This window comes from Kogia breviceps, chromosome 3 (genome assembly GCF_026419965.1).
Source record: "Kogia breviceps isolate mKogBre1 chromosome 3, mKogBre1 haplotype 1, whole genome shotgun sequence".
Taxonomy (NCBI): Eukaryota; Metazoa; Chordata; class Mammalia; order Artiodactyla; family Physeteridae; genus Kogia; species Kogia breviceps.
In genome coordinates this window covers 77,782,966-77,796,965 of record NC_081312.1, presented here as the reverse complement: position 1 = coordinate 77,796,965, position 14,000 = coordinate 77,782,966, and the positions used below count along the sequence as shown (strand labels likewise).

The 14,000-nt window shown below is 39.3% G+C and overlaps 1 protein-coding gene across 9 annotated transcripts in view; it reads left to right on the top strand.

The window, feature by feature from the left end:
• RYR3 (ryanodine receptor 3) overlaps nucleotides 1-14,000 on the top strand; it is a 550,085-nt gene that overhangs the window by 317,054 nt on the left and 219,031 nt on the right. The gene's annotated exons all lie outside the window — the stretch shown is intronic.

The window sequence follows — 14,000 nt, the reverse complement described above, 5'->3', positions numbered from 1 at the left end:
CCCTGAAGAAAGTGATGGTGAAAGGGGAGGAACAATTTAGAGTCACGTGTATATATTTGTGGGACACGTACCTCCTGCCAGTGTTTATGTAATGGCCCCCGATAAATAGTAAGATGAATAAGATAAATCCTATGTAGAAAACTACCTTAATAATTGTAAAAATTATTTCATGCTTATTACAAAAAATTTGAAAGATATAGATAAGACAATAAATATCACCCATAATCCCAATGTTTAGTTCTAATCTTTATTAGTATTTTGGTGTATTTTCTTCAAGTCTCTTATATTACAGATATATGTATTTTTTAATTGACATCACACTAAAAATGAAGTTTTGTCTTGATTTTTTTCATTCAGCAGTAAGTATGGAGCCTTTTCCTGAGTTATTAAGTATCCTTCTCAGCCAATAATATACTTTTATTTGTCTGTCCCACAATATAACCATTACTTTATGTTTGTCTTCCATGCTGATTTCTTTTTTATTGTTACAAATGAAATTATCATGAACATCCTTGAGGATAATTCTTTTGTCTGCATTTCTGTTTAGTTCCTCCCAGAAGTAGGTCAAAAGGTATAATCTTTTTAAAGTCTAAATTTACAATCGTGTGGCCAAAGAGATTTTCAGGAAGATTGTATGAACAGTTCAGAATTCATTATCAACAATTCTGAAATCTAAAAAACTCTGAAAATCATACATTTTTTTTCTTAACTCATTTCACCGCAAACTCTGACCTGAGCTTATTTTGTGGAAGAAACTGTCATCAACAGAAATGAGGCTGTTTCCAGTCCTTCAAGTATTCAATTTCTTGTGAATATTTACATGCTTAACAGCAAAAATGTATGTGCTTGATTATGGGGTACAGCCTCTCACCTAGCTGGAGGTTCTATTTAATGTATACTACATGTCTTATTTTCTGTCTTCTTTAAAATCTAAAGAATTCTGAAGTCTGAAACACAGCTCCAAAAATTTCAGACAAAGAATTTGGGCCTGTAGTATCATTTAAAGTAACATATGGGAATACCCAACTAATAGGTTCCTCATTAACTTTTACTGTTATGGGTTATTTTTAATCTTTGACAATTTGAGAAAATTCAGTCTTAAAGTTTTAACTTCCTATTTGATTACTGATGTGGTTAAACAGTTTTTATGCTTATTGTTCTTACATGTTATTTCAACCCACTTAAAAATTCTGTGTTCGCTGCCTTTCTGGTATTAATTTTGGGGGCAATTTTTTATATGTTAAGATTATTATACTATTACTGCTTTCAAATATTTTTCCCAGTTTGTGATTTACCTTTTTAAACTTAGCTTTTTTCTATTTTTTAAAAAATATTTTCCCGTTTACAAAAATAATACAAGTCAAAAACCCAAAAAAAACCAAGAGCCCATAATTGTACCACCCAGAGATAACCATATTACCTTTTTATTTATACATCTCAATATTTTAAATTAAATTGGGCTTGTACTATGCATGCTGTTTTTCTTCATACTGTTGACAACTGTTGTGTTCATTGTTCTACCCCTTTCCTTTTTTTAAAAAAAAAATCTATTAGAGTATAATTGCTTTACAATGGTGTGTTAGTTTCTACTTTATAACAAAGTGAATCAGCTATACATATACATATATCCATCCCCATATCTCCTCCCTCTTGCACCTCCCTCCCACCCTCCCTATCCCACCCCTCTAGGTGGTCACAAAGCACTGAGCTGATCTCCCTGTGCTATGCGGCTGCTTCCCACTAGCTATCTGTTTTATATTTGGTAGTATATATTAGTCCATGCCACTCTCTCACTTAGTCCCAGCTTACCCTTCCCCCTCCCCATGTCCTCAAGTCCATTCTCTGCATCTGTGTCATTATTCCTGTCCTGCTCCTAGGTTCTTCATAACCTTTTTTTCTTAGATTCCATATATATGTGTTAGCATACAGTATTTGTTTTTCTCTTTCTGACTTACTTCAATCTGTATGACAGACTCTAGGTCCATCCACCTCACTACAAATAACTCAATTTCGTTTTTTATGGCTGAGTAATATTCCATTGTATATTTGTGCCACATCTTCTTTATCCATTCATCTGTTGATGGACACTTAGGTTGTTTCCATGTCCTGGCTATTGTAAATAGAGCTGCAATGACTCTTTTTGAATTATGATTTTCTCAGGGTATATGCCCAGTAGTGGGATTGCTGGGTCATATGGTAGTTCTATTTTTAGTTTTTGAAGGAACTTCCATACTGCTCTCCGTAGTGGCTGTATCAATTTACATTCCCACCAACAGTGCAAGAGGGTTCCCTTTTCTCCACTCCCTCTCCAGCATTTATTGTTTGTAGATTTCTTGATGATGGCCATTCTGACTGGTGTGAGGTGATACCTCATTGTAGTTTTGATTTGCATTTCTCTAATGATTAGTGATGCTGAGCATCCTTTCACGTGTTTGTCGGCTATCTGTATATCTTCTTTGGAGAAATGTCTGTTTAGGTCTTCTGCCCGTTTTTCGATTGGGTTGTTTGTTTTTTTGATATTGAGCTGCTTGTAAGTTTTGGAGATTAATCCTTTGTCAGTTGCTTCATTTGCATATATTTTCTCCAATTCTGAGGGTTGTCTTTTCATCTTGTTTATGGTTTCATTTGCTGTGCAAAAGCTTTTAAGTTTTGTTAGGTCCCATTTGTTTATTTTTGTTTTTATTTCCATTTCTCTAGGAGGTGGGTCAAAAAGGATCTTGCTGTGATTTATGTCATAGAGTGTTCTGCCTATGTTTTCCTCTAAGAGTTTGATAGTGTCTGGCCTTACATTTGGGTCTTTAATCCATTTTGAGTTTATTTCTGTGTATGGTGTTAGGGAGTGTTCTAATTTCATTCTTTTACATGTAGCTGTCCAGTCTTCCCAGTACTACTTATTGAAGAGGCTATCTTTTCTCCATTGTATATTCTTGCCTCCTTTATTAAAAATAAGGCGACCAGGGCTTCCTTGGTGGCGCAGTGGTTGAGAGTCCGCCTGCCTATGCAGGGGACGCGGGTTCGTGGCCCGGTACGGGAAGATCCCATGTGCTGCGGAGCAGCTGGGCCCATGAGCCATGGCCACTGAGCCTGCGCGTCCGGAGCCTGTGCTCCGCAATGGGAGAGGCCACAACAGTGAGAGGCCTGCATACCGCAAAAAATAATAATAATAATAAGGCGACCATATGCGCATGGATTTATCTCTGGGCTTTCTATCCTGTTCCATTGTTCTATATTTCTGTTTTTGTGCCAGTACCACACTGTCTTGATTACTGTAGCTTTGCAGTATAGTCTGAAGTCCAGGAACCTGATACCTCCAGCTCTGTTTGTCTTTCTCAAGATTGCTTTGGCTATTCGGGGTCTTTAGTGTTTCCATACAAATTGTGAAATTTTTTGTTCTAGTTCTTTGAAAAATGCCATTGGTAGTTTGATAGGGATTGCATTGAATCTGTAGATTGCTTTGGGTAGTATAGTCATTTTCACAATGTTGATGCTTCCAATCCAAGAACATGGTATATCTCTCCATCTGTTTGTATCATCTTTAATTTCTTTCGTCAGTGTCTTATAGTTTTGTGCATACAGGTCTTTTGTCTCCTTTGGTAGGTTTATTCCTAGGTATTTTATTCTTTTTGTTACAGTGGTAAATGGGAGTGTTTCCTTAATTTCTCTTTCAGATTTTTCATCATTGATGTATAGGAATGCAAGAGATTGCTGTGCATTAATTTTGTATCCTTCTGTTTTACCAAATTCATTGATTAGCTCTAGTAGTTTTCTGGTAGCATCTTTAGGATTCTCTATGTATGGTATCATGTCATCTGCAAACAGTGACAGCTTTACTTCTTCTTTTCCAATTTGTATTCCTTTTATTTCTTTTTCTTCTCTTATTGCTGTGGCTAAAACTTCCAAAACTATGTTGAATAATATTGGTGAGAGTGGACAACCTTGTCCTGTTCCTGATCTTAGTGGAAATGGTTCCAGTTTTTCACCATTGAGAACAATGTTGGCTGCGTGTTTGTCATATATTGCTTTCATTATGTTGAGGTACATTCCCTCTGTGCCTACTTTCTGGAGGGTTTTTATCATAAGTGGGCATTGAATTTTGTTGAAAGCTTTTTCTGCATCTGTTGAGATGATCATTTGGTTTTTCTCCTTCAATTTGTTAATATGGTGTATCACATTGATTGATTTGCATATATTGAAGAATGTGTGCATTCCTGGGCTAAACCCCACTTGATCATGGTGTATGATCCTTTTAATGTGCTGTTGGATTCTGTTTGCTAGTATTTTGTTGAGGATTTTTGCATCTGTGTTCATCAGTCATACTAGCCTGTAGTTTTCTTTCTTTGTGACATCTTTGTCTAGTTTTGGTATCAGGGTGATGGTGGCCTCATAGAATGAGTTTGGGAGTGTTCCTCCCTCTGCTATCTTTTGGAAGAGTTTGAGAAGGATAGATGTTAGCTCTTCTCTAAATGATAGAATTCGCCTGTGAAGCCATCTGGTCCTGGGCTTTTGTTTGTTGGAAGATTTTTAATCACTGTCTCAATGTCAGTGCTTGTGATTGGTCTGTTTATATTTTCTATTTCTTCCTGGTTCAGTCTCAGAAGGTTGTGCTTTTCTAAGAATGTGTTCATTTCTTCCCAGTTGTCTATTTAATTGGCATATAGTTGGTTGCAGTAATCTCTCATGATCCTTTGTATGTCTGCAGTGTCCATTGTTACTTCTCCTTTTTCATTTCTAATTCTAATGATTTGAGTCTTCTCCCTTTTTTTCTTGATAAGTCTGGCTAATGATTTATAGTTTTGTTTACCTTCTCAAAGAACCAGCTTTTAGTGTTATTGATCTTTGCTATTGTTTCCTTCATTTCTTTTTCATTTATTTCTGATATGATGTTTATGATTTCTTTCCTTCTGCTAACTTTGGGGTTTTTATGTTCTTCTTTCTCAAATTGCTTTAGGTGTAAGGTTAGGTTGTTTATTTGAGATGTTTCTTGAGGTAGGATTGTATTGCTATAAACTTCCCTCTTAGAACTGCTTTTGCTGCATCCCATAGGTTTTGGGTCATCGTGTTTTCACTGTCATTTTTTTCTAGGTATTTTTTGATTTCCTCTTTGACTTCTTCAGTGATCTCTTGGTTATTAAGTAGTGTATTATTTAGCCTCCATGTATTTGTTGCCCCTTTCTTGTACCAGTTGGATGCTGTATTAATTATTTTAGTCTGACAGTACATTTTAACATTTGTAAGGCAAGACCTCATTATAACTATTTTGTCGCAAAATTTTCTTAGCCATTCTTGATACCTGCTTGTTAAAGAGATCATAAGTGATTGAATGGGAGACTAGAGTCAATACAGTTAGAATCACGCTGGTTTCCATTGCAAAGGGCCATGAAAAGAGGAGAGTTGTGGAGAGCAGACACTTAAAGCTGGGACCACAAAAATCCATCTGAGAGCTTCTAGTATGCAAGTGATGGGACTTCCAGAGTGATACCACTGTGATAGGTCTCAGTACCTCCGGAAGATGGATAAATCAAGGCATATTCATATATTTTCTAAAAAAGGATGAAACTCATTCTGTCTCAATTAAATAGACTATTTAGGAATAAAGAATTATCCTTTGGATATGATATTCTACTTTTGGAATTTGACACAGATATGCAAACATACATACTATACAGCAGATGTCCCCAACCCCCTGTTAGGAACCGGGCCGCACAGCAGGAGGCAGGCGGTGGGCAGCAGAGCTTCGTCTGCTGCTCCCCACTGCTCACATTACCACCTGAACTATCCCTCCCCAACCCCTGTCCGTGGAAAAATTGCCTTCCACGAAACCAGTCCCTGGTGCCAAAAAAGTTGGGGACTGCTGGTATACAGTACAGGTGTACCTCGTTTTACTGCGCTTTGCCTTATTGCAATTTTTACAAATTGTACCTTTGTGGCAAGCCTGCATTGAGCAAGTCTATTGATGCCATTTTTCTAACAGCATTATTTTTTAATTAATGTATGTACATTTTTTTAGACAAAATGCTATTGTGCACTTAACAGACGATGGTATAGTGTAAATATAGATTTTATATGCACTGGGAAGCCAAAATATTCATGTGACTCACTTTATTGTGATACTTGCTTTATGTGGTGTCTGGAACCAAAGTCACAATATCTCCAAGGTACGCCTGTAATGTATGTTTGCAAACGTACATAGCAACACAGTATACACATCCCTACACATGTACACACACATATATAGACATATTTATAAACATACCCATGTAGATGGATATAATATCTTGAAATTAAGCATTTTCATCGTTTGAGGTTCTTGTAGCAAATGGAGAACCACCATAGTAAAACCTTACTAAGGTTGTAAACATGCCCATCACAAGTTAAGCCAGAGACTCTAACATCAGCCTTAGGAACTATATTCTAAGGAGTTGAGAGTTCTTTACCTGTGTTTCTCTGTGCTGAGAATATTTCCATGAGAATTTCACCCCAATTCTCTCTTTTGAAGTGTGACAGAATGTATCATTCCTATTGCTATCCATAGGGAGCATGTAGAAAACAAGAAGTGTTATTGAAAGACAGAGGCACTGTAAACACAAAGAAAACTGATTGGAACAAAGACCCTCTGGCGATCGGGGGAAAAATAGCAGAAGCCCCATTGTACATCTTTCCCACCTCATTCCCCGGGAGTAAAGAGAATGAGCAAAAATCTAAATCCACCATAACAGCGTTTGGATCATCCACCTGTTGGCTCAGTGCCTTCTCTGGAGAAGCAAGGTCACTGAGCAGTCAGTTCTCAAGACTGCATTTGCCTGGGTAGTTAATGGCCTTGGTCACCCAGCATCAGTGCCCTTCCCTTGTTTCTTTGTTTTGACTATATCCTACTTGCTGGGTTTCACTAATTTTCAGAGAAAGCTCACCTACTTCCCAAGCATCTCATCTGAGAGAAGTGCTTGGCTAGAAGTCAAATCTCTGGAGAAGAGGTCTTTGCCAGTCTGCTGGCTAGTGGACTTTTCTAGCAAACAGTATATCCGCTCTCAGACGTTGCATGACTTTTAATCATTAACTCATCCACCCGCTCTCCCTCAGGTCAAAGAGATAGGAATTTTTGAGTGTGATATGATTTTTGTTGTTGTGGATTTTTTTGAAATCTTCCCTTTGCAAAGACTGTGGCTAGCAGGGGAAGAGATAGGGGGCTGAAAGGTGTTCCTATGTAGAAGATGTTTCTAGTATCTTGTGTCTAGGTCAGCAGATCATGCGTCCTTCCAGTGCACAGGAGAAAAGAATCGGTGTTCCAAAATAAGAACAATGAGACATCTAACCCATTTAGAAGGCACAGTTGCTGAGAGAATTTAAGAACCAGGGGTCCAGATGCGTTGACTTGAAAAGTTAACAGCTTAGACGTAAGAACCTCTTGCTCATAGCAATTGAATGAGGGTAAGCTGAAAAGTTATATCAGGGGACTTGATGTCTCTTAAGCCTCCTTTCTATCAGGAAAATATCACCTGTGTCATATTCCTATCTTTGGTTCTCAGAACATGATATGGTCTGAGGAGTTGGTTGCATACTTGGGAAATACATTTTACTGAAATACATCCAGCCCGTCACACGATGTCTTTGCTCAAGGTCAATGCTGGTCCTGTGTTGGAGTAGCCAATTCTTTCATTTTCACTTATGAGCAAGTGAGATCAATATACCAGTACTTACTCTTACGTCAATTGGTATAATATGATTTGGTGCTGAAACCCAGCACTTCCTCTCTGTACTACTTTAGTTCAGTTGTACAAAAAGCTAGAAAGAGAAAACAAGATATTAATCCAAGTTAAAGTACCTTATTGAAAATAAATGTGTTTAATAACAAAATTGAAAAGAAAGTATTGTTTCCACCCAATATAGTAGAGTACTTGCCTAGTTTCATAGTGTCCCTCCCAGCAAGGTACAAGGTTATTCCTATCTAGAAAGAGATTCTTCTCCCATCATACAAACATTGAGAATTGTTTCTCATATTTACTTTCAACTTCTGTGAGGCCTCTAAATTAGATTTCTCTCCTATAGCGCCATTTTCCTCCTTGGTCTTTACCAAGGTCATTGTCTTGAATTTGTGACCCCACAATTATTTTTATAATTACAAACTATGTTGTTAATAATACCTGATGAGGCTGTCCTTGCTAGCAGTCATTGGAGAGCAAAATCTTTTTCAATTAGATTTACCCACAGTGAAGTCAAAAGCAGCCTGAGTAATTACTAATAAAACCCACAAATCAATATGTGCTCTCTTTTCTAACTATTATGAATGTGCCTCCTTAGATTCCTTCTCAATGTTGTTTGTTTGTGGAGGGTATTATTAGTGTAACAGGCCCTCAGTGTAACAACCCTGTTCATTCTGGGACAGAATTTGGGATGAGGTATGTGTACCTTGGAGCCCACCCAAAAGGTTGAATTACTTAAATACCAGGAAGCTCTTATTAAAAGGTAATCTCACCCTGCCAAGCAGTATGATGGCATGGGCCACACGGAGAACATTACACAGAAGCCACAGTGTATAGTGAAATTTGGGAGCTACTTTTAGTTTTGCAGAAAATTGATGAGTTAGTCACTGTAGTAGAATATATTTTATAGCTATGGTTAAATTCCCTGTAGATCTACTTAATCGTCTTATGTAATTCTTTTACCAGCCCGTTCTCATTTATAAAAGCAACACTATCCAAAGACGGTTGGTATTTGCAGTTGCTGTTTGTTTTCTGTTGGTATCCACCAGGCTTGGCTAAAATTCAGGTAACCAGTAGCTTAGCTATTTCCAGCTTGCTGTGGTCAATGCTGTGGAAATTATTACTGAGATAAATATACTTTTGCAGAGAACATGATGAGCACTGGCTGGATTGCCCTGGGCTTTCATCAAACACTGGCCAGAAAGAAATATGAATGTGAGAACATACATAACTCAAATTGTTCTCTCGTCTTAGCGATATGAACTAAAGATGCAATTATGAATCATGACTTATGAGTTGAATTTAGGTCAGCAGAAGCTCGCTAATTCTTTCTCCTCCTAACCACAGCCTTTATCTTTGTCTTCTTTGGAACACTATCCCAACTCCTGGGAGGGATTCAATAAGAATAATGGGACACCTAGTAAGACTAAAATGATTTCACAGTTTGCTAGTACGCTATGAGTAAAGAAACCTAGTCATCCTTTTTGAGCATAGCAAAGGTTTGTCTTGATTTTTACTCTATTTTTTTCATGGATCAGTCTTTCAAACTTGGGGATTTGCGATAGGTATTCTCATCTCTTCTGCAAACTGACAACCAAAAGTGCACAAATCTTAAAAGATGAAATTGGAAATGCTAGTGGGGATTTTTCAATGCAATTTTCTCTGTTTTTTTAAAATTAGTCTAGTCAATAAAAAATTCCTCTACACATCCTCAAACTTCACTACTCCCAGGCGGCTATTACTGAAGCTATTACTCATCTCTAAAGTGGAGAAATCTAAGTACACAGTCACTGACTGTAATCACTTTAGGAAGAAAAAAAAAAAACCTTGGAGAGCTGATGGCATGTCTGAGTTATAGGAAGAACCCCAGAAGATGATACATGTGCTTTAGTGGAAGAGATTAAATTGATTAATGAAATTGATTTTTTAAATCTATTAATGTAGAGAAAAATTGGAGGGTAAAGAAGAACTAATTTTAATGAGCTCCATTCTTAAATTATCTTTTTATTTTCAATTTAACATTTTTTGCAATGCTGAAAGATTCAGTAGAACACAGGGAGCAGGGAAGAATATACTTAGAGAAGAGAGGTTTATATTCTAATTGGAAATTTAAATCTTTTAAATTTCAAAGGATTTAAAAGATAAAAAGTAAGTGCCAGATAACAGATTTTTTGGAAGAAGTAGACTAGATAGGTGTAACTTTTGTTGGTTCTCTTTCCACCCCTTCAAATCCATGCTCTGGACTCCTGGATAAGTTCTCGGGCCAGTTCTATAGCCTTCATTACTTCTTTTAAGACCAGGAACCATCTTGCCAATACTTAAAAAAAAAAAAAATTCCATCATCTGAGTAGTATAAAAACTCCAGATTTGTATCCAATTAAGATTTGAGCCCGACCCCACTCCCCTTGCAGTTTGAGGTCGGGCTCCTCTTCAGTTAGCTAGCTCCTTTCTCATGCCCCTCTTGGATCTAGTGTCCAGCCCAGACCCAAGATGACTGGGGGATGAGCACATCTGATGGAGTTGGTGCAGCTGCCTTGTGGCATCAGGACTTTTGTAGAGGTTGCACAATTGCTGCTTCTTTCTCTTCTGAGGCTCTTTTGTAGCTTTTTTGGAGAGCACCAGGCTGGAAGCATCCAACTTCAGTTCCCTTGACTTGGCTTTACCACCTGTGCTCCCTTCTGGCTGGTCCCAGACCTCCCCCCTCCCATCCCCCTCCAACTGCATGGGCCTCCTCCCTCCCCCAGCTCTCCTGGGTTTCTGATCTCTGGTCAAGTCATTTGCCTTTCCGGCCAGAATTCCTTTCTGTCTTTCTTTCTTTTCTTTTCTTTTTTTTTTTTTTTTTTTGTGGTACGCGGGCCTCTCACTGTTGTGGCCTCTCCCATTGTGGAGCGCAGGCTCAGAGGCCATGGCTCACGGGCCCAGCCGCTCCACGGCATGTGGGATCTTCCCAGACCGGGGCACGAACCCGTGTCCCCTTCATCGGCAGGCGGACTCTCAACCACTGCGCCACCAGGGAAGCCCCAGAATTCCTTTCTGATGGCTGGCAGCTGATTCATTCCTCCCTGTGTTCTTCACTATCTCTAGGCAAATATGCCCCTCACTACATCCAGGGGGTACTCACAAACTTCTGAGTAGTTCCTTACAGCCCTCATTTGACTCCTGATGGCAAAGAACTCCCATCCCTTTCTCCCTGATGGTTTTCTCCAAATGAATTCTTTACCTTTCTTATCAGTGTGGAGGTATGGGGTGGGCTAAAGCTGAAAAGGTTTCACAGTTTTTTGATGGGTCCTCATAATTGGTCCAGCACTTCACTTCAGGGTGAGAAAATATTGGCATCCTCTGAATTAGTTGCCTTTGGGACCTCTGCTAAAATGCAGACAGAGGGGATCCCATTTTAATATCCTCAAATGATTAAAGAGGGCTTCAGGTATTTTCTTTCTTTCTTTTGATTGTTTCCTTTAAGCCTGTATTTTATCCCCATTATTTCCTTTGACCTGGACGATCTGGGTGTCCCAGAGAGAGTTCATGGGGACCACCAGTATTGGTGGTGGTTTGCTGGAGCCCTTCCCACAGACTCTGGGCAGCGACGGAAGGAGTCACAGATGGCGGGTGTGCCCACACCGGCTCCCGTTCAGTCCCGCCTGCTGGGGAGCAGGGCTCTTGTCTGGCAGGACTTGGGAAGCTACCCAGAACCATACCTTCTACCCACTGAAGCACAGCATGATGGCGTTGGAAGACGAATGCTTCAGTAAGCAGTAAACGCTGATTACTGGCTACGTTAATTTTTCATTTTACAGTCTTTGTGGCCGTTCGAGGTGATAAGATTAAGCTGTAAAACCAGGTTATCATTCTCCTTTTAATAACTGAATATCAAAGCAGCATTGTTCTCCCTAAGTGCTACACTGGCTTTCCACCTTTCTTGATTTGTTATCTATCCAGAAGACAACAGCAGATTTTAAAGCGTAAGAGAAGTGTTAAAACTAAACAGAACTGGCGAGAGAGCTTATGAATAATTAAATCCATCTAGACGTCCTCATAAGAGATCATTTGCTTAGCCTTGGAATCCTTACGGCAGTGAGTAACAAAGAATACAGTTGCTGTACGAGCTCCCAGGAAACTTCAGCTTTTCACAGGAAGGATGCTCAGTGAGAAGGGAAAAGCAGAAAACTTCCCACACAAATTCTTTGTTCAAAACAATTTCGTTTTATCCCATAGTTTCAGCATGTCAGTAACACAATCTGTTATGTTGCAATTGAATTTTGGAATGTTCTCAATAAATTTTAAATCTTAGTCATTATTTCCTGAAGTTTTACTAAATTAGTAACATTGCAGGCTAATGACTCAATTTTGTTCTTATATCATTGTTCATAGTCTTAATACACATAGATCGTGCCCTGTTATATAACATTTAACGTAGGAACATTCACAAGGGACATTTGTGGTTCTAATTCTATATCATTGTTGCTTACTACTTTAAAATGGGAAAGTGGGAGGCTTCATATGATTTCTGCAATTAATTTTAAAACAGCATTTTATAAAATGCTGTTTGGATAAAGATTTTGTTTATATTGGGAAGGGGGGAAAATCCTAAATGTCTTTTACTCAGAGAGGTTTTCATTTTCCAGTTTTATCATTAGGCTACACACAATCACAGTTACTCAGCCAATACTGAGACTCTCTTGCAAGGTTGCCCCACCAGAATATTCCAGTTAAAGGACGTGAGATATAGTGGAGAGTGTTGTTGTTAGAGCTTTGCTAGATCATAACCTTTCCCACATACATATACCTCACCCCCCTCCACACACACAGGCTTACTCCATCACCAATTCCTAACAAAACTGGGATCTAACTGCTGCTTTCCGGTTTGGCCTTCATCACCTTGGTCCAACCCCCCCTCATGTCTCACTGGGAGTAGATTGGTGTCAGGTGCCTCCTACATAGAGCAGCTAGAAGAATCCTGTTTTTCTTCCTCCTTAAAATCCCTCAGAAGCTGCTCACCGGGAAGAAGATCCCAGCTCAGAGACCTTGCCTGATCTAGCCCTGCCCCCTGCCACCTCATCTCTTAGCCCCTTGGCCTCTCCGTGTTCTCACTCACGCTGCCCTCCACCCAAGCTCTTCCCTACCTCAGGGCCTTTGCACGTGTTGTTCCTCAGCCTGGAATGCTCTTCCTCCAGATTTTGAACTCATTGGCTCCTCCTCTTCCCTCAGGGTTAATAAAAATGTCTCCCCCTCCGAGAAGCCTTTCTAGCCTCCAGTCTAGGACCCTCCTCCTTCCCCGCGTTGTTTCAGTCTCCCTCTTTATGCCCTCATCAGATGTCTCCCAATCAGTAATTATCCTATTTGTCTCATTGGATGCCTGCTCTGTGACACCAGGAACAGGGTATTCTTTGTTCATTGCTTAATCCTCAGTATGGAGAACAGTGCAAGTCGTATGGGCTCAGTAAATAGTTGTTACGCAGAGGGAAAGAGGCAGGGAGTGAATACGTGTAGCTGCTATGTGTATGGATGGATTTTTCCTATGTAAAATTGTTGTTGATCCTGCAAGGCTGTGTATCTTGCCATGTCTTAATTATTTAAAATTGCAGTCATATTTTCTCATCAATTTAATATGGTTGCAGTTGATCTGCAAAAGCTATATTTCTAGTCCCAAACCTAAGAGCCTATGACCCTCACTTTCACCCTCTTCTTACAGAGGATCTCTGAGCTCTAACCCTAACCCTAACTTAATAATATATATGGGGCTGAAATCCAACCAGAATGCTGAATTAAAATATTGAAAGACTTCAGTTTATTGGTAATTAGTGCCTGCCATGACTGTGGCCCCCTAAGGATCCTTCCCTCTTCCTTGGGAGGCGCCTGTGGGCACTGCTGGAGTGGGCCAGAGCATCAGGCCTGGATGGCAGCAAGGCAGTGGTGCCCCTGAGAAGGCACTGGGACCCTAGTGAGCAAACACTTGACGCCTATTTGGCACCCCCATGGCTGTAACCACCTGCTGATGCTTCCTCACAGTCGTCCTCATATGGCTACTTTGGGGAACTGCAGCCTCTTCAGTGTTATCATTTCTATTAATGCCTCTTGGAGTGTATACCATTTCTGTTTAATACTCTCGTGTTACTCAATCTTTTACTTGCACCTTAAAATGGGAATGTCCTATTTTCCCCAAATATTTATATCATGTTTTCTTTCATCATTGTGTGAGTAAACTCTCTCAAGTAAAAATACTTGTAGTTCTCATGCTGTAGTTTGAATGTGATCTTTTCAGAAAATAATGTCATCATCATTATCACTGTTACGCCTTTCAAA